General features: G+C 36.2%; 1 protein-coding gene across 3 annotated transcripts in view; it reads right to left on the reverse strand.

The window, feature by feature from the left end:
- LOC124381683 (striated muscle preferentially expressed protein kinase-like) overlaps positions 1–21,207 on the reverse strand; it is a 95,862-nt gene that overhangs the window by 71,145 nt on the left and 3,510 nt on the right. Inside the window, exon 1 of one of the 3 annotated variants that reach the window (XM_046843565.1) lies at positions 12,300–12,500. The exons of the other annotated variants lie outside the window; for them this stretch is intronic. The gene's annotated coding sequence lies outside the window, so the exon portion shown is untranslated. Of the gene's footprint in view, positions 1–12,299; positions 12,501–21,207 lie in introns of those variants that run through there. 3 annotated transcript variants of the gene reach the window in all.

Genomic DNA, 21,207 nt, shown 5'->3' on the forward strand with positions numbered 1-21,207 from the left:
GAGAGAACACAAACCAGACTCCACTGCTGCGCTCTCGTTAGCACACAACTCCAATTTAGCTATACACCCCACACTAATCACTATAGCACTCTGACAAAAAAAAAAGAAAAAAAGAAAAAAGAGTGCTGCTTCATCATTCCTTACAGTAAGAGAGGCTGAAGAGCTAATGATGTAAAAGCACAGACGGTACTAAAGTGACTAGCAAGGAAAGCTATTCTTAATAGATCTGAGATCTGTGTGTGTGTGTGTTGTGCTGTATTCTCTAAGGATCATTTAATCATTCTGTTAAAAAATCCAAAGAAATGAAAAGATATTCACAGTTCTTGGTTCTGTGCAATAGTTGGAATCATTATCACTGAATCTAGTTTTCTGTTAGTGATGTCAATGCTGAATATTTTTTGTATTTTCTTGATAAATTGCATCTGCAGGGATTCCAAAAAGTCAGTAACCAACCAGAATTATACTTCATACAACTAATTTTATATTTATTATTCACAATATACTGTGAATAATTAAGAGTCTATAGCATAATATACTATATATATATATATAGATAGATAGATAGATAGATAGATAGATAGATAGATAGATAGATAGATAGATAGATAGATAGATAGATATAGTATATTTTTCCTTTATTACATTACAAATCTGCACAATATTGTTCAAAACATAGTTTTTAGATGATGAAGCTTTACATAATTCTTAGCCTTATTTGGAAGCTTTTTACAGAGTTATTTATCTCTCTCTCTCTCTCTCTCTCTCTCTCTCTCTCTCTCACACACACACACACACACACACACACACACACACACAAACACACAAACACAGTCATTGCAATTGCACATGTCTCTGAAGAGAGTATTCTCTTGGAAAAAATTTAATCCATTTCACTATGTTAAGGAGATGTTTAGTAGAAACCATCAGGCAAAATCCCATTAGGAAGTAAAACAGTTTCCCCCATTTTTCCTGATTTTGGCTTAAAACGATCATAAAACAAAAACAGGATGTTTACAGTCACACAGAACTCATTAGACAATGGTTTTTAATTGACAATCCCCTGTTCAGCACTTGAGATTATGGCTTTTTTGTTAGTCATTTTTAATTTTGTGCTCCAAAAACAACAAGCACTAATCCTTCTACAAGGGCTCCAGCATTGCTAACAAAATAAAATCCAACCAAGCAGAGAGAGAAAGATGGATACAGAGAAAGAGATAGAAAAAGAGAGAAAACTCTCAAAACCAAAGTGTGTATGTTAGTGGATGAGGTGAATAAATGTTTTTCTCCAATATGCTAAAAGAGTAACAAGACTAACAAGGTCCCCTGGTGGTCTAGTGGTTAGGATGCGGTGCTCTCACCGCTGCGGCCCGGGTTCGATCCCCAGCCATTAGGGTTGCACAAGCCTTAGTGCCGGTCCCAAGCCCGGATAAATGGGGAGGGTTGCGTTAGGAAGGGCATCCAGCGTAAAAACATGTGCCAAATCAAACATGCGGATGGTCCGCTGTGGCGACCCCTAATGGGAGAAGCAGAAAGAAAGTAAGAAGACTAACAGCAAGGAAGTGTCTGGTGTGACTGCTTACTTGATCATAAGCAGTTCTTCCATTTCTTTTTCTACCGAGCAAAGAAAGCGCAGTCCTCACATTCTAGGATTGTTTTGGCTCTTTAGACTAAGACAGGTCAAAGTTGGCCTAGGATATGAAAGAAAGCACTGCCAGGAGCAAATTTACATCCTACATTCTATAAACTGCAGTGACTCAGCTTTTCCACTGGGGGAAATTTTGTTCATGTTTACTCTGTCTTTTGCTTTAGCTGAAAAAATAAACCCCTGTTATTAATGTGTCATTTTCAGGTGTCTTTCATATTAGCATAGCAAAAAGGTCTAGGCTGCAGGTGTATCAACTTTACTTAATTTGACATAAAAGTATTTCTGAAAGTGTTAAACATCCAACATCACTTGGTAAACACAGCCTTTTTTGTAACACTCAGACATCCTTTTCTCCCTCCACCTTTATCAGCCCTGAGCTCCTTCTCTTTATACGCGATTCTCTCTCCTGCTTTTCCTTTCCTTTTTTGTCGATGCACTTCGACTGCTCTCTCACGTATATCTTTTTCATCATCTATACTGCGCTCGGTACCATTTCTCAACCACTTAAAAGTCATCTTCTCCTTTAATCTCCTTTGTTTTCCATCACAAAGACACACATCTAGACGTGCTGTCAGAGTCCTGCTATCAGAAAGAAACTAGTTTTATATAGTGTGGTGAAACAGTCAGAGATACTGCTTGTGAGGGACATTGTCTACCTCAAACTAGATAACAAAACAAAGTAATGGCACTTTTAGCGCCAGGAAACAGAAAGTGTTCATTTTCTTCACCGCTGGTTGAGTGCTAACAGCCACTGAACATTTAGGACATTATGCTTTTAAGCCTGAACAACCAAAACTAATGCACAAACTACAACACAGTGAAGGTCTCCAGGATCACCTGAACAATAGAGAAAAGTGCTAGGGATACACAATAATATACATACAGTTAATATTTAGGAACTTCATTTATAATTGACATCTTTTATAAACCTGCTGTTACAGATTCATCAACCAGAGCGACTTACGATTATCTTATTCATACAACTGAGCAGTCGAGGGACCATGTTTAAAGGCCCAGCAGCAGCACTGGGGTGGTACTGGGTACTGGTGGTACTGGGATTTGATCTTCTGACCTACCGAATAGAAATAATGATGAGAAAATTGAGATTCTGTTCTTTTTCGGTTGGCATCTTCTTGCATTTCCATGACTTTTTTATCAGTCTTGATGTGAAATTTGATGACAGAGAGCCGCATGGGCTTGGCAGGGACGCTGTGACACCTTAATGCAGTAAAAGTGAGCATTTAAAAAGCCTCCTTCTGTGCTGACTCTCAAACAACAGTTTTTTGGCATGCCAGATGACAAAACAGGGTAGTGATAATAACATTTTGTATAGGGATGGCAGACATTTTGTAGTTTAGTTCAAAACTGTTCCCTATCACTGAGTCATTTGTGTTTCCAGTCATGTCTATTACCTGTTCAAATATAATATCGTCTGTGCCAATACTGAACAGACATTAGGTAAATCCTAAAGTCATTTTTCAACTGGATTACTCCTGAAGCTGCTACTGCTGTCTGCTTAGACGGGCTGATTTGACCTCTGGCTGTGGTCTTTATTTCCCTTAATTTGGTCTACAAGTCTATTGATGTATATAAATCTGTGTGTTTTTAAACTCCATGATGTAAAGTTCTGCTGTTGATTCTTATCTGCCAGTGGTATCTGAGAGTGGTTCTTTGACTTACTTTTGGCTTCCTGTCAGCTCAAAACTATCTGTCCATTATCTTACCAACAAGACGTTTCTGCTTCTAGAACTGCTGCCCACTGGAATTTTTCCCCTTCTTCTCACCATTCAGTGTAAACTCCAGAGACTAATGCACAAGAAAACCCCTAGAGATCAGCAGTTCTGAAATACTCAAACCTGCCCATCTGGCAGCAGCAACCATGCCAAGTTTTCCTTAATGGTGAAGTTTTTTGGAGATAAAATTTTGTGCTATGCGGTTTTTCAACATTTTTAGTCTTTTAAACTCCAAAAAAAAAAATGAAATAGTGGTGAGTGAATGGCTGTTTATAGATTGGTAATGACTGCATGTAATATTAGGACCTAACTAGCATTGTGTACATTGCTGCAGCATTGAATATTATTCCCAAAACATTAATTATGTATTGTGATCTAATTCTTTATTAAACAAAAATGGTTATTCTGGGAACACTTAGGTACATTAGAAACAAAATGCTTCTTTTATAAGGAAATAATCTTCAGGATGGTATCTATAACTGTGCTTCTTATTGTACCGCATTGACTACTCATGTTTTACTCCTTACATAATAAATACAATAAATAATAATTAACTATAAAAATAATTTTTGTCCATAAGTGGCACTGCGATTGAACATTATGTAATTTGGATAGGTTAAATAAGGATTTATCAGCATTGGTGCCTCACTTCTTTCATAGGTAATCGACGATGCAGGATCTTTTGCAACATATGGCATTATAAAAATGTGGCTAAACATGATTTATGGTTTCATTCGAATGGCCTTCATTTAAGTAATGCACTTAAGTGGACAAATATTTTGTTTTCTATTATACTATGCTTTTTAGATTTGGCCTCAAAATGATTAGAAATTCTGGTACCTTCCTCGCAAGTCATGATACTGCAGATTGAAGACTTTTGCATATGATGAAGTAAAATACTTCATATAAAACACATTGAAGTAAAACCACTTGTTATAAGGAGGTGTCTAGTTGCATTACATCATTTTTATTAGTATCACCTTTTTTGGACCATGATATTATTTACAGTTGCATTTCTGCTTGCTGTTCAAATACTCTAAAGATGACTCTTCTCAATTTAACCCTGGGTAATGGATATTCATGGAGTTCATACATACAGATATTATATAGCATATTTTACTTAGGGTGAGCACACCCTATGTGAACATTTCAAAACTGTGTCCAAAGTGTCAATATTTTGTGTGGGCGCCCATTGTTATGTAGCACTGTATTAATCCTCCTGGTCATGGAATTCACCAGAGCTGCACAGGTTGTTGCCGGGATCCTCTTCCACTCCTCCATAATGACATTACAGTGCTGCTGGATGTTTGACACATGGCGCTTCCCACCTTCCGCATGAGGATGCCCCACAGGTGCTTAATAGGGTTCAGGTCTGGAGACAAACTTGGCCATTCCATCAACTTCACATTCAGCTTCCTCAGCAAAGCAGTTGCTATCTTGGCAGTGTATTTAAGGTCGTTTCATGGCGGAAAACTGCTGTCCTGAAGGGAAGGCATCATGTTCCCCTTCAGAATTTTACGGTACATGCTGGAATCCATGTTTCCCTCAATGAATTACAGCTCCCCAGTACCAGCAGCATTAATGCAGCCTCAGACCATAATGCTACCACCACCATGCTTGACTGTAGGCAAGACACGATGTTCTTGGTCTCCTTACAAGGGTGTCTCCACACATGCTGGACACCATCTGAGCCAAAGAAGTTTATCTTAGTCTCATCAGACCACATTACATGATTCCAGTAATTCATGCTTTTAGACAAGTTTTCTTCAGCAGGCTTTTTTTGTGACCCAGCTTCAGGAGGCTTCCTTCTGGGACGACAGCCATGCAAACAGCCTTGTTGCAGTGTGCAGCGAATGGTTTAAGCACTGACAAGTGGACCTTCCAATTCTGCATCCTCCAAAGTAATGCTGGCAGCACTTACGCTTCTCTTTTTTAAGCCCGCTTCTGCACCTGACACACAGCACGAGGACTCAGCTTCTTTCCATTTTCATTTGTGGCATTTAGCAGATGCCCTTGTCCAGAGAGATGTACAAAAGTTCTTTGATGGACCCTTGCGAGGCCTGTTCCGAGTGGAACCCATCTTGGAAAACTTCTGTATGACCCTGACCACTGTACTGTAACTCAGTTTCAGGGTTTTACCGATCTTCTTATAGCCTCAGCCATCTTTATTAAGAGCAACAATTCTAATTCTCAAATCTTCAGAGAGTCTTTACAATAAGGTGCCATGTTAAACATTCAGTGGTCAGTATGAGAGAATTGTACTCAAACCACCAAATTGCAATTGCTTTAATACAAAATACACAAATGCATATGGTCTTGTCAAGCAGACAAAAACATGAACACGATTAATAGAACATGTTGCTTTGCATTGTTAAGTAACATACAGCTGTAATTACCTAGGGTGTATTTACTTTTGTTTGCGAATTATTTACACAACAATGGCTGTTTGTTGAGTTATTATACAGAGGACCGTAAATCTGTACATCTATACAAGCTGCACATTGACTACTCTAAAATATATCGTTTGCAGAAAACAGGGTGTGTCCAATACAAGAAAAGCAAAAGGAACAAATTTTAGGTGCAGAACTCTTTATGTATGCAAAAGTCTTCCAAAAAAGTTCCAATTACCACATATATACAGGAAATACACAATTTTGATCAATTGGTCACAATTATTAAGCAAATTTACAATCGGGTGTTTTTTATAAACTTTGTAATCTGTTTCTTCTCAAATCAAACATAAAATTACTTATATATCTGGAGAGAAATTTGTCTTGATCCACTTGCTCATGCTTTTGTTCTTTTTCAAACATGACCTGCTTGAAGCTAAGTATGTAATAAAAAAAAATAAAAGTGCAACAACCAGTGGGTGTGGATGTTGCCTTGGCAACATAAGATCCAATCAAAACTATGTCTGATCTTGTGAAATTTTGAAATGAGCATGGCATATGTCAGCAACTTTATTCTAAAAAAAGAAAAAAAGAAAAGAAAAACCTCCAACCTGACTAAAAAGGGGAGATGAAATTATTAACACTTTCTGAAGTACAAGTTTAGCTTTGCTACTTTTCTAAAGCAAATGCTGGAACTATGGCTTGTTGAACAATGAAGCAGAATTATTCCAAAATGCAGTGAGTCTGAAAATGTGACAGGTACAGTTTCTTCCCAATAAATTACTCCAGAAATATAAAACGCTTAATGTCACAGCTCTAAAATGGTAAAATTCTAATAATGCTGTTCCTAAACCATTATAAACCATTGTACTTACTAAATATTGCATCACAATATGATAGACCCTAATTCAATACACTTCCAATTCAAACACAGAGCCACATACACACACACACACACACACACACACACACACACACACACACATGACAATCAAATGCAGCAAAACAACAGCCAGTTTATCAGACATCAACATTTCAAAGCTGTTCTAATATGATACAGTATCTATGTCAAAATCCACAAAGCGCTTTTTTTTACAAGGGAAAATGGCTTTGGGAACAAAGTTTCATGTGCAAGCCGGTGGAATTTAGGGAACAGATGCAGCCCCAGCTAATATAACCTACAAAAATAACACCTCGTCTGTCACACACAAAATCTTTTCCATCACCACATTTAACCACATTCTTCAGTGAGAAGAGAAACATTTTTTTCAGTGTAACAGTTACAGAGGAATGTGGTGTTATATGGGATGAAGGTGGTCTGTCTGCAGATTGTTTGTGTGTGTGTGTGTGTGTGTGTGTGTGTGTGTGTGTGTGTGTGAGACCTGTTTTCTTCACACTAGCTTAAATTAGGAATCATCTGTAGCACTTGGCTTCAGTATCGGCTCTCAGACCTCGGTACTGCACACATACACACATTGACACACACACACACACACACACACACACTGAACTAAACGGCCTGTTTACTTGTCCTCTGAACGGCAGCAGCAACTGCAAGCCCGGTTAGGGGAAGTCCCACTCTCCATGTGAGCCCACACACACACACGCAAACACACACACACAGCATAGTACAAATCCTCACAGTTCACATGGCACATGGAAACTATGACTGTATCGAGAAATTTCCAGTCTGATGGATGGATACGATGCCATTGCACAGAGATCACAGCACACCAGCCTGCAGTTTCACCCTACATCACTACACAACCAGATCACTTTAATATTTCCTGACCAGAGCTTTCATCTTACATTGATGTAGCCTTGATGTTTCATCAGCATTCGCAGCCATGTCTTCATTTCCATCTCTGCTTTAAAGCTTTCATTAGCCTCCTTTCTTTCCCCTTCCTTTTTCACTATTTCTGTGCTTATACTGTTTCAGATTCACTGCTTCATGACCACTTAATTTACAGTACAGACCAAAAGTTTGGACACACCTTCTCATTCAAAGAGTTTTTTTTATTTTCATGACTATGAAAATTGTAGAGTCACACTGAAGGCATCAAGGGCTATTTGACCAAGAAGGAGAGTGATGGGGTGCTGCGCCAGATGACCTGGCCTCCACAGTCACCGGACCTGAACCCAATCGAGATTGTTTAGGGGTGAGCTGGACCGCAGAGTGAAGGCAAAAGGGCCAACAAGTGCCAAGCATCTCTCGGGGAACTCCTTCAAGACTGTTGGAAGACCATTTCAGGTGACTACCTCTTGAAGCTCATCAAGAGAATGCCAAGAGTGTGCAAAGCAGTAATCTAAGCAAAAGGTGGCTACTTTGAAGAACCTACAATATGACATTTTTTCAGTTGTTTCACACTTTTTTGTTATGTATATAATTCCATATATAATTCCACATGTGTTAATTCATAGTTTTGATGCCTTCAGTGTGAATCTACAATTTTCATAGTCATGAAAATAAAGAAAACTCTTTGAATGAGAAGGTGTGTCCAAACTTTTGGTCTTTACTGTATATCAAGATTTCATAAAATATCAAAATACATATTAAAAACGTGTGTTGCTATAAAAGAAGATTTGAAAGTAAATACGCATGAAAGGTAAATCGCAGGCTTATATTAAATCATTTGTTCTAATAAAGTGCATGTTCTTATAATAATAATTTACACAGAGACATGTGCGAACAATGGTCAGATAATTAAGCTTAAGAATAACAGAATAGCTTTTATTTGTCACATATAAATTACAGCTTATTAAAGTACAGTACTTACAGTATAAATTAGAATTATAGTGGAATGTAATTTTGTGTTCAGATCACAGGGCTTGCCCAAGACTTGCTCAAGGGCCTAACTGCCACAGCTGACCTTCCAACTGGGAACTTACAGCTTTAACCACAGTAATAATAATAATAATAATAATAATAATAATAATAATAATAATAATTAATATCAGTTGCCAAACACCCTGTCATTGATTATCATCTCATTGCCTTTTATTCCTTTTAGACTAAACAAATAAAATCCATTTGGTCTTCGGCATTATCTTATAATACACAATTTGGTTTTTAAATCTTAAGTCCATGCCTCTTATTTGAGTCTGATATTTAAAATGGCTCCATTTAATACCACTACTCTATAATCTGTTTGTCGATTCTACAGATAATTGTTTGGCATGCACTGAGAGAAACCACATACAAAGATTTGTAGGAGGAATCAACAAATCAAGACTCCAGGGCCAAGGCAGAGAGCAAATATTTGACATCAAACATGGCTAACATTGTCTGATTGCATTAAACATCATATTCACACTGTGTAGATTTCATTTCATCAGATGCACTGAGACTATTTTACGATATAATCCAAACCATCAGATTAAATCATATTAAATTAGGCAGTGTGAATGAGGGCAGCTGTGAGTATATAAATACATCGTCCATACAGACTTATCATGTTAGTGACATCTCTGTCGTGTGCACATTCTTCGGCTTTAAGCGAGGCAAGAGCACTGCATTATGGCGCAGCTAACAAGCACAGCAAGTGTATTTCGGTACTAATAAATGAAAAGGGCATGCATTTGGGAAGCTATTCTTGTTTGAAACTGACACAACATCCTATTTCTGTCATCTTTGTTGCATAACACAGCAAAATATACTGTTACTTTTGCAGACTACATTCTGTTTAACCCTGTTTAATCTCACACCTACTGGGACGTATAGCTGGAGCCTGACCTCGACATTGGGTTATCTATTCGCTTATTTTTATTACACCATATATTCCGTTTTCACCCTCAAACTGTGCATGCACAATTTGCTCCTCCCTACCATAAAAATAGATACGTCTGTTGTTGATAAGAAATAAGATAAGACAAGGAGGAGAAAACTAACAAACACCAGTGTTCCAATCTATACATTCGATTTGAGCACCATGACATTATCGACTCCTCTTTTTTCAAAATAAAAAAATTATAATAATAAATAAATAATTCAAATAAATATGACCTTTTCAATATACAAAAACAGAGTACTGTATTTCCCAAAGCTCCAAGAATGAAATTAAAAAGTTTTAAAAAGTGGCTTGAATATAAAAACATGTGCTACTAAATAAATAAAAGGATGCTATCGAGAAAAAAAAGATAGAGAGAGAGAGAGAGAGAGAGAGAGAGAGAGAGATTCTCTAAGTTGCAGCAATGCTAAAACTCTTAAAAATGCTAAGCTCACATGAATAGTCTTAAGAAACCTTCGGGTACTCGGTGAGGGTTCACATTCATGACTAAAGAAAAACAAAACAAAATCACTCAAATTTACTCAAAGCATAAAAGTAAGTATAGACTGTCTGCCTAATTGCACACTGATTTTAGTTATTAATGATAAATTAATTTGTGAATCGTTTAACCAAGCAACATGGCTAAACATTAGTATCTTAGGCTACCATTATGGCATTGGGAAGCTGCCTATTTATAACAGTTACCGCTTATTTAAAAACCATGTACGTTTATCTTACTTACAACTGAGCAGTTGAGGGTTAAGGGTCTTGCTCAAGGGCCCATCAGTGGCATTTTGGTGGTGCTAAAATTCAAACTTAACTCAACCAACATTTGTATTCCTAATACAGCTTCATTTCTGATCTCAAAAACAATCTGAACAGCTAACTGTCAAAAAAACAAACTGTCATAATAATTAAAGTTTATGTTGTATAAAATAGATTACAGTGATGGGTATTCGGTCTCATTCTTGCTGTCGCAACTGCAAACATTAGGCGTGTAACAGTACATGTACAGGGCTTTCGGTTTGGTGCACACGTGTACCGAATACAATCCTTTTTACGTGCGGAACATAGTTAAAATCTGCGTTCCCTCAGAAATGTATTAGGTTTGTTTAGTCTCTGTCTCGGATTTTGAGTGCATTTTTTCATTATTATTAAACTTGAAAACATACACAACAATGCCAGGAGTATAAAACAGAAACTAGATTTGGTCACTGTGTCAATTCACTTTGTACCAGACATAACATTTGTTCTGTACATGCAAAAAAATGCTAAAGAATCAACAGTGCTAGCATTAGCCACTAACCAGGGGGTGGCTAGCGGCTAACACTAGCGCTATGGATTCTTTAGCTTTTTCTGTCCAGCTGTCTTTTTCTGTCCAGAAAATTCTGACAATTCCACATATCGAGGGAGTGAATGAATAAACAATGTAAGGAACAAAGATATTTATTAAAGAATGCTAAAATACACAGAACATAAATGTAAAACACACAAACACACTTGCATACACAGATGTATTACCCAAATGGGGTCTAACAAATGTAAATAATGTAATTAAATTGTTTCATTTATAACATTTTGTTTTGATTATTATTTTATTTCTTTAAATTGTAATCAATGTAATAGATTACTCAATTGAATCAATATAATAAAAAAGGGTGTTGCAATCATTTGATTTATTCTATTTTATGTATTCTATTTTATTATAAAATATTCGAAAATATTATTTTATAAATGATTTAACCTAGCAAGCATTTAAGTTAAAAATGTTTTAAAAATGTAAATTATTGATGCTCACAAATGTTAACAATAATAAACTGCATTAATTTAAAATGACAAGCAATTTTATGATTCGCATTTCTTCCCTCTAACCGTAACTTAATTCTACCGAATTGTGACGTGATGTTATAAAGTCATAGAATAATAATGCAATAGTGTGTATACTGTATATAACAGAGAGGTAATACTGTGGAGTATGTTGTTATAAAAAAGTATTAAGTGAAAATATGTTTTTTACTTATGTCACCTCAGGGAATTGCTTCCTCATCCACCAACACCTCCCCTAGCATGCTTATTGGGGATACAATTTTTAATATAAAATGTATATTCTCAATCTATTTATTTCTGTAAAGCTACTTTGCTTCTGTAAATTATATTGCTAAAAGCACTACACAAATAAAAAAATGAACTGAATACGGTATTAGTATCTAAAACATCACACACAGACACATCTGATACTATAAAGTCTGTAAACCCTTGTACCGGCAATTTCCAATTGAAAGTACATATATCCAGTGTAGTTTATATTTTATAAAATGCTTTATGTACAATATTTAAGAGTGTCAATTTGAATTTCATTCAACTTTAAAAACCTCATTATTAAGGTAATGGCATGTGAAGGTGTTCCAGATGTTCTCAATGTTCTCATCAATACATCATATATACATTTTGCAGCATTTAATACCTGTTCACCAGCATTAACATCTAAATTATTAATATGCCCTTTATAATGTCATAATGCTTCTTATAATTCCCGTATTGCTGATTCTCATACAGTAACTTCACAGTCTTCGGTATCTTAAAACCTGCAGTAGAAGAAATCTGGGAGTGATGCCAATAAATTAACCATCACTATACATCACTGCACCTGCACAATCCCAAATTACTGAAGCCGAATTCCATTTGAATCGGAGATCCCGAGTGTGTAAAAGAGCGATAGAGCAAAGAGACAGAGATAAAGAGCAAATATAAGAACAAGGCCTACCTTTCCATGTCGTGGGTTAGGGTACAAAAGCACAATCACCTTTGATATCTTTAAAAGGCCTCTTTGTGTCTTATGGCAGTTAACCTTTGAGGACAGTGTTAAGAAAACACAATGCATTTCTGCATTAGCTGCTCTCAAGCCATGTAACTATACACTTACAATGAATCTTACATGCTTAAAATCTCTTTATATATTGCTTTTTCCTCGCTTCTCTATCCCTCAGCAATGTTTCTGCTGTTTCGAACCCCCGCGCTCTCGTGATCTCACAGCAGGACATAAGTGAGTCAAATTATCTATTTCTGGGGCTACGTTCATACACTCTCGAAACGCTAGCGCACATGCTGCCTCAAAGCACACAGTAGCTGCAGCAGTACAACATGCAGGATAGTTTAAGTAGAAAGAATTACAGCTGTTCAAGAAATCTGGAGTGCTGCCATTAGTTTTCCTTATTGCTCCATTTTCATTGTTCGTGATATGCCATGACAGACATCACATAAACTTGGGTCAGATCGTTTTTTTGGAAGATCATGAGAAGTAGAAAAAAAATCATTTTACCATGATTATTTATTTATGAAAAAATGTTCAATGATCTTGGAACGATTTGAGTTCACTTTGAAAGTGCATGAATTATACATTATAAAGGAAATATTTATGTCGAAATTTCTCTTTGGGATGAGTGATTAAAAAATACCAACAAAAAAGTAAATCATTCCAATGTCACATTTAAGGTGGACAATATATGAATGCAGCTCAAACCGTTTGAAGTTGACTGGAACCAAATAGCACTCAAATCATGAAATAGCTCATTACATATAGAAAAAATCAACCTAATATAAATATGATTGCCAGAAAGTGTTGCCAATTTGGATCTTTGATCCACTAGATTTCATACACTACCTAATTCACACCTGGTCTTAAGAATGAGACACCTTTCCTGTTAACTTTGCTTTGTGTTTTTACTTCTACAATAAGCTGTACAGCGATCTTTTAATATAACGTTCTTCTCAATGTAGTTTCATATGTATCATATATATAACGTCAAGAAAGATGCTCAACAAATTTGGTGCTGTTTTAATAGATACAGGAGGCGTCAATTCACCTGCTGAGCAGCTGCTATTTTTCTCTTTTTTTTGGTTAAAAGAATGAACTTGAATATAGCTACAGGGTTTATTGCTTCGCAGTAGACTCCTAGATGGCTTTTAGTTAAGCATGGTGGACATGAATTGCTTGTTTGGCATACATGTAAAATGCCAGTGGTGCATCGCTGAAACATGGAGTAAACAAGATGCTTTTAAAGACATTATGCTCTGGAGGAAACATAATGAAAGTGCTACTATAAGCATAGTCAAGCGACTGAAATGTATCACATACTTGTACTGGCGTACAAGAAATACAACAGACAATTAAAGTCTATTACAGCTAAATTGCTCACTGAATCGTACAGTTTGTGAGAAACGGTACTTTATTTTCATTTAATTGAATTCAAAGCCTGAGCTCTTCTTCCTATTAATTATATTAACGTTACGTGTGAAGCAGGGCAGTAACTTTCAGCAGGACTCGTATATCGATTCACTGGACCACCAACTGAAGATATACTACTCCTTGCATACTTACATTTGCTCATTGACTTTCTGTCGTTTTTTGACTACAGTCAGAGCTTTTTTTTGCCAAACTTCGTTTTGAAATAAAGAGAAAAGGCTATCTTGCCTCGTATATTCCTCTGTAAGTGATCCCTGCTGAGCTTATGTTCACAGGAGGTGACTTGTCAACCCATCTCATGCATGAGAACAGGAAGAGAGTGACAGCTTAAGTGCATGTGCAATTTTATACCAGATTTTTTTTAAGCCTCAGATATGCCAGATAGCATCTGAAGCATAACAAACAATAGGACAGGATTTTCCCTGAGGAACAACTTTACAAACAAAAATAGTGAAGATTTCAGTGTCAAATTAATTTTAGGAAAGGGCCCATGTCATCAAGCTTACAAATAGTTATATTAAACATCAACAATGTTTGGGGAAAACTGCACAGTTTTGCAAAATGAACTATAAATGAAGATTTGCATTTTGACATTTAAATTAGTTATATATTTTTTTGGGGGATGTGGTTATATCATTCTATTTTTTACTGTCTAATATAAAACATTTCTTATCATTATCACAATTTGCTTGTACGTACATTCAGAGCCCTGAGGTTCTGCTCTTTTCTGGCCCCTAGTGGAATAACAGAAACTAGCTCCTTTTCCCAAAAAACTTTTCTCTTCTGTTGCAGCTCACAAAAAGGTCATAAATCAACACCAAACAAAAATAACATAAATCAGAGATTCTAATTTCACTGGTGAGGCAGAATGATAAACTTTAACCAGTCCACAGACTGTATGATGCACAAAATGCAGTACAAAATTACGATTTGCTGGTAGGACAAAAAAACATTAACCTATAAAAAAGCAATAAACCATAAGCCATAAACTTATAAAGAAATATACAAGAAATAAATAAGTAAGATAAACCAGTCAAGTTAATGGTGTCATGAATAAACTAAATACAAACCAAGCAATTAAACAGCAGCACATCTTGAACACAAACTTTTGTAACCATACAAAGAAGTCCCTGCATTGAGGGAGCTGTGAGCCATGCCGATAACATGAAATCAAACAGAAAAACCCAAATGGCTGTGTTGGAAAAAGACCTGTGACATTTGGACAAAGTGCAGACAGTCTGATTTCTAAAAACAGAGACAGTTTAACAAGACAAGAAGTAAAAGAGACATACTGTAAAAACACAAACCATCTTATTGCTAATGAAATGCCTTTATGTTTTAGAACATTCGTTTTCCCCAAAAGACATGTTTACTAATACTTTCCTCTGCAGTCCAGGCAATAAAGCTCTTTCCAAACAGTGAATTTTACTATCATGTTAGCTACAGCATATCCTGCTGTAATGCAAATGGTTTTCTTGTGATTGGGTGAAATTATATATATATAAATGCAGCAACCATTAAATATATCCAAGTTTCATTTCTTGAGGAGATATACTAAATATCTCCTCAAGAAATTAAACTTGGATATATTTTAGAGTGTCAATGTGCAGATTGTATAGAAGTACAGGTTTACTGTCCTCCAGCCCCAGACCATGATGCTTCCACCACCATGCTTGACTGTAGGAAAGATACAATTTTCTTGGTGTTCCTCACCAGGGCGTCACCACACATGCTGGACACTATCTGAGCCAAACATGTTTATCTTAGTCTCATCAGACCACAGGACATGGTTCCAGTAATTCATGCTCTTGAACAGGTTAACTTCAGTAAACTGTTTTCAGGCTTTTTTGTTAGCCAGCTTCAGAAGAGGCTTAATTTGGGACGAGGGCATGCCAAACCAACTTGTTGCAGTGTGTGGCGTAGGGTCTAAGTACTAACAAGCAGACCTTCTGCAACCTCTAAAGCAATGCTGCAGCACTCATGCATCTGTTTAATGAAGCAGCTTCTGCGCCTGATGCACAGCATGAGGACTCAACTTGACCCTTGCGAGGTCTGTTCCGAGTGGAACCAGTCTTGGAAAACCTCTGTATGACTCTGGCCACTGTACTGTAACTCAGTTTCAGGGTGTTACAGATCTCCTTATAGCTTTAGCCATCATTGTGTAGAGCAACAATTCTAATTCTTAAATCCTCAGAGAGTTCTTTACCATGAGGTGCCATGTTGAACATCCAGTGGTCAGTATGAGAGAATTTTACTCAAAGTACCAAATTTTAACTGCGTTAATACAATATACAGAAATTTGTATGGTCCTGTCAAGCAGCCAAACATGAACTTGGCTTTGCATGGTTACACAACGTACAGCTGTTATCACTTAGGGTGTACTAACATTTGTTGCCAGTTATTTAGACACTAATGGCTGTATGTTGAGTTATTTTCAGAGAACAGTAAATCTATACTGCTATATATATATATATATATATATATATATATATATATATATATATATATATATATATATATATATATATACACTTCTTTTTTCCGCTTCTCCCATTAGGGGTCGCCACAGCGGATCATCTGTCTTCATCCCTCCGTCCTCTACATCTGCCTCTTTCACACCATGCAGGTGCATGTCTTCCCTCACCACATACTTAAACCTCCTCCTTGGTCTTCCTCTTTCCTTCCCCTGGTGGCTCCATCCTCAGCATTCTCCTACCGATATAACCCATGTCCCTCCTCTGCACATGTCCAAACCATCTCAATCTTGCCTCCCTCACCACCACATGCGCTGTCCTCTTTTAAACTAATTTCTAATCCTGTCCATCGTCACTCCCAACGAAAACCTCAACATCTTCAGCTCTGCTTCCTCCAGCTCCACCTCCGCCTTTTACTCAATGCCACTGTCTCACTGTCTTTAAACATATATATATATATATATATATATACACATACATACATACATACATATATATATATATATATATATATATATATATATATATATATATATATATATATATATATATATATATATATATATATATATATATATATATATATATATATATACACTTCTTTTTTCCGCTTCTCCCATTAGGGGTCGCCACAGCGGATCATCTGTCTTCATCCTCCATCCTCTACATCTGCCTCTTTCACACCATGCAGGTGCATGTCTTCCCTCACCACATACTTAAACCTCCTCCTTGGTCTTCCTCTTTCCTTCCCCTGGTGGCTCCATCCTCAGCATTCTCCTACCGATATAACCCATGTCCCTCCTCTGCACATGTCCAAACCATCTCAATCTTGCCTCCCTCACCACCACATGCGCTGTCCCTCTTTAAACTAATTTCTAATCCTGTCCATCGTCGTCACTCCCAACGAAAACCTCAACATCTTCAGCTCTGCTTCCTCCAGCTCCACCTCCGGCCTTTTACTCAATGCCACTGTCTCACTGTCTTTAAACATATATATATATATATATATATATATATATATATATATATATATATATATATATATATATATATATATATATATATATATATATATATATATATATATATATATATATATATATATATATATATATATACATATATATATATATATATACATATATATGCATACAGTACAGACCAAAGAGATTTCTTTATTTTCATGACTATGAAAATTGTAGAGTCACACTAAAGGCATCAACGGCTATTTGACCAAGAAGGAGAGTGATGGGGTGCTGCGCCAGATGACCTGGCCTCCACAGTCACCGGACCTGAACCCAATCGAGATGGTTTAGGGGTGAGCTGGACTGCAGAGTGAAGGCAAAGGGCCAACAAGTGCCAAGCATCTCTGGGAACTCCTTCAAGACTGTTGGAAGACCATTTCAGGTCACTACCTCTTGAAGCTCATCAAGAGAATGCCAAGAGTGTGCAAAGCAGTAATCAAAGCAAAAGGTGGCTACTTTGAAGAACATAGAATATGACATTTTTCAGTTGTTTCACACTTTTTTGTTATGTATATAATTCCATATATAATTCCACATGTGTTAATTCATAGTTTTGATGCCTTCAGTGTGAATCTACAATTTTCATAGTCATGAAAATAAAGAAAACTCTTTGGATGAGAAGGTGTGTACTGTATATATATATATATATATATATATATATATATATATATATATATATATATATATATATATATATATATATATATATATATATATATCAAAGATATCTGACTTAAGGTTAAGGCATGCAGGATCAGCATCTGATTTTAACATGTTACATGTTGCTTGAAGCTGTTGCTTTAATCAATCAAAGTTTTCAAGAAAAACTGGACATGGTTAGGAAAGGTCAACCAAAACAGTTCAAAACAGTTTCTTTACTGGTCAATTTGAACAAAAACCTACAATTTGCTGTCATTTTAAATCCCCAGAGAAAGCTTCATACCCTGAAATAAATAAATGCATTTTTATGAGGTTAATATTGAGGCTCCTGCTTGAGATGTATGCAGGTGGTGCAGCTGTGGCTGCTTTGAAAGAAGACTTTTTCAATTGTGCCATTTGGGTTTCTTGCGAGATACCTGCCTGTGATGCAGCGCTCTGTCATACTGCGTTGCTTTATAATTTTGATGTTTTTTAAGGCTGTCATAATGATGGTATTAAGAGGTGGATTGATTCAGGTAGGATACCACTGAAGGACAATATATTAAATGCATATCATTTAATAATATAGATAGATTATATTTTTTTGGAAAAAATTTAATACAAGATTTTCTTTTTTTTTTTTTAAGATTCTCTACATGTAGAGATGATTCTGTATAAAAAAAACTAATATAAACAGATTTAAATGAGAGAAAAATGGACTACAGCATGTCTAACTCCTCTTTTAAAGATATAAAGACATTTATATTAAGGCAGATTATTTGGGACTTTTATGGAACCATGCACATTTCCATGTTTTTATGAAATACGTGTAAGTACACACACAGAATGGCATGGAGAAATGCTGATGTGGCTGATTTCCCAGCCTGTAAATTCGTGCAGAATCATCAGTAACAGTCATGTCAGGTGATTGCTCAGACTGAAACACGCTCTGATTTGAGCTGAACTATTTTTCTTTTCTATTCAGCCTATTTCTCTGACACATTCATAAAACATCATTAGCAGTGACTCATTAGGTGTTGCATGTGAAACCTAGACACACATGGACGAACATCACCATGTTGGATTTATTACCTTTCTTTCATCAATAGATGAATTTAAAAAGACATGTCTAATCAATGCAAAAATTACACTAGGATAAACAAAACTGTGCATTTTTATTTTATTTTTTTGTTCTGGATGAATTACAATAATAACTATTAATTCATAAGCAATCATAAATGCAGCTGCCCATCAATAAGTGTGTCTAGAAGTTTATCCACATCATTCTTATTACAAAAATTCATGATATAATGCATTGCACAACCCTTATAGTTTACATGTCAGGCTATTGAGATAAAATTTTAGCCTTCTGTCTGATAACATGACCAGCTGTCACTTAACATTGCATGCCATGAGCACTTCTGCCACAGATTTCTGATAAATATTCTCTTGGTAACAAGTTAACTAAGAAAGCAATGATTATCTGATTATCTATACAGTATTCCTCATAAATAGTTATGCATTTTTAATAATTTTATAGAACATGACACTCTGATATGGCTGAAGAAAATGGCTACCAAGAGATGTATATGATATGAATATATAAGTCCTATAGTGCGAGGTTTATGTAGTGGATAAAATAATGGCGTTTTTAACATTGAACAAAATAACTACTCATTCCTAGCTGATATACTGTATCTGAAAGCCATGATAGATATTTCTGAACCACTGCATGGTGAAATTCCCAGCAAGTGTCTAATATACATTTTATATGAGAGTTTGAATTTGCCAAGCGTCTAAGAAAGCTCTATTCCAAATTATGCCAACACACATGTACGGGCAGAGTGGTTGAATCACGAAGCCCAGACAAATCCCTTCACTATTCACCTATTCATTTAGACTGGGCATACATGGAGAAGGTCTTGTCAGACGTCCACGCCAAGGTACTATATATAGGTGTGATGTCTTTCTGTGCAACTGGAGAGTTCGTGGCCTATTACCGTCACGAAAATGTGAGACCTGGCACATTCCAGGGACAGAAATAACCTGTTAAAGGGTCAGAGGCGGTGGGGAAATCGAGCAAGAAAGAATGATGCGTGCAATATTAGATGGAATGAACGAAAAGATAAGTTGGAAATGCAAGAGTAAAACCGAGACAGGGAATAGAATAGAAGATGAGAATGATGAAATAAAGGATTGAAGGAAAGACAAATATACAGAGAGAGAGAGAGAGAGAGAGAGAGAGAGAGAGAGAGAGAGAGAGAGAGAGCCATGAGTGACAGAACAGGTGTGTGATGTTGAGGTTGCTGAGTACTGACGCAAGCCGCCCTGGCTTTTAACACAAACCCTCACGCTGCAGAGGAGGGTCTGGAACAATCCTCACCAACCATCTCTACCTTAGTAGTCTGGTCACATAAATGCACTTCCTTTGATCCACATACAACTGCTGTATATTGCAAGGCAAAGCAATGCATTGCTAAAACAAAGCAACTGATCTCATTTAGCCATGGAGAAAAACCTAACGTGTTTTCTAGGTCATTACAGGGACGTTTGTGATTTATACGATGCACATTGTTTATTTATAGTTTTGATTTGATTCTACCTCATGGTCAAATGTATACAATTTCCCAGGGGAAATGATTTAGTATAGTGGTCCTAACTTTGAATGCTCTACCCACTGCATATAAAGTGCCTATTATATTATATACACCTTTCTGGCCACAATCATCAGCTTCTTGATGGTTACAATGATGGCTCCCTCTCTACCTATAAAGAATATTCAAGCTCTATTAATGGACAGAAACATACATAGTGGTGAGAAAACTCTGTAATCATGCAAATTTGAATTCATGTTAAAAGAAAATGGTCAGTGACTTGTTCTCTGATATGCAAGTCAAATTAAATCTTTGTTAGTCTTTATTTTACCATAAAATTGACAAGCCTATTGGAGATCTAGCTTGCACTTCAACCAGAATAAGTACAAAGAATAGCTAGTTAGGAACTTAGCCAGGTAACCAACTTGATTAAGGTTATCGATACTCCATATGAGAACACAGATACATTTAATATCCTTGTCAAATATTGAGAAATGGAACAACTGAATACACTGTGACTCACGGAGACATAGCCAATCAGGAAAGAGAGTTAAACTGATTAAAAGAGTCAGACATAATACTATAATTGAAAACATTTTTAAATACTGAGGAATTTTACCCTTTACATATCAACTATTAACCACTTCATTTGTTCTCCAATTTGGTGTAAAGCTAGTTATAAATAGATATTTTTTTA

Source organism: Silurus meridionalis, chromosome 3 (assembly GCF_014805685.1).
Source record: "Silurus meridionalis isolate SWU-2019-XX chromosome 3, ASM1480568v1, whole genome shotgun sequence".
Taxonomy (NCBI): Eukaryota; Metazoa; Chordata; class Actinopteri; order Siluriformes; family Siluridae; genus Silurus; species Silurus meridionalis.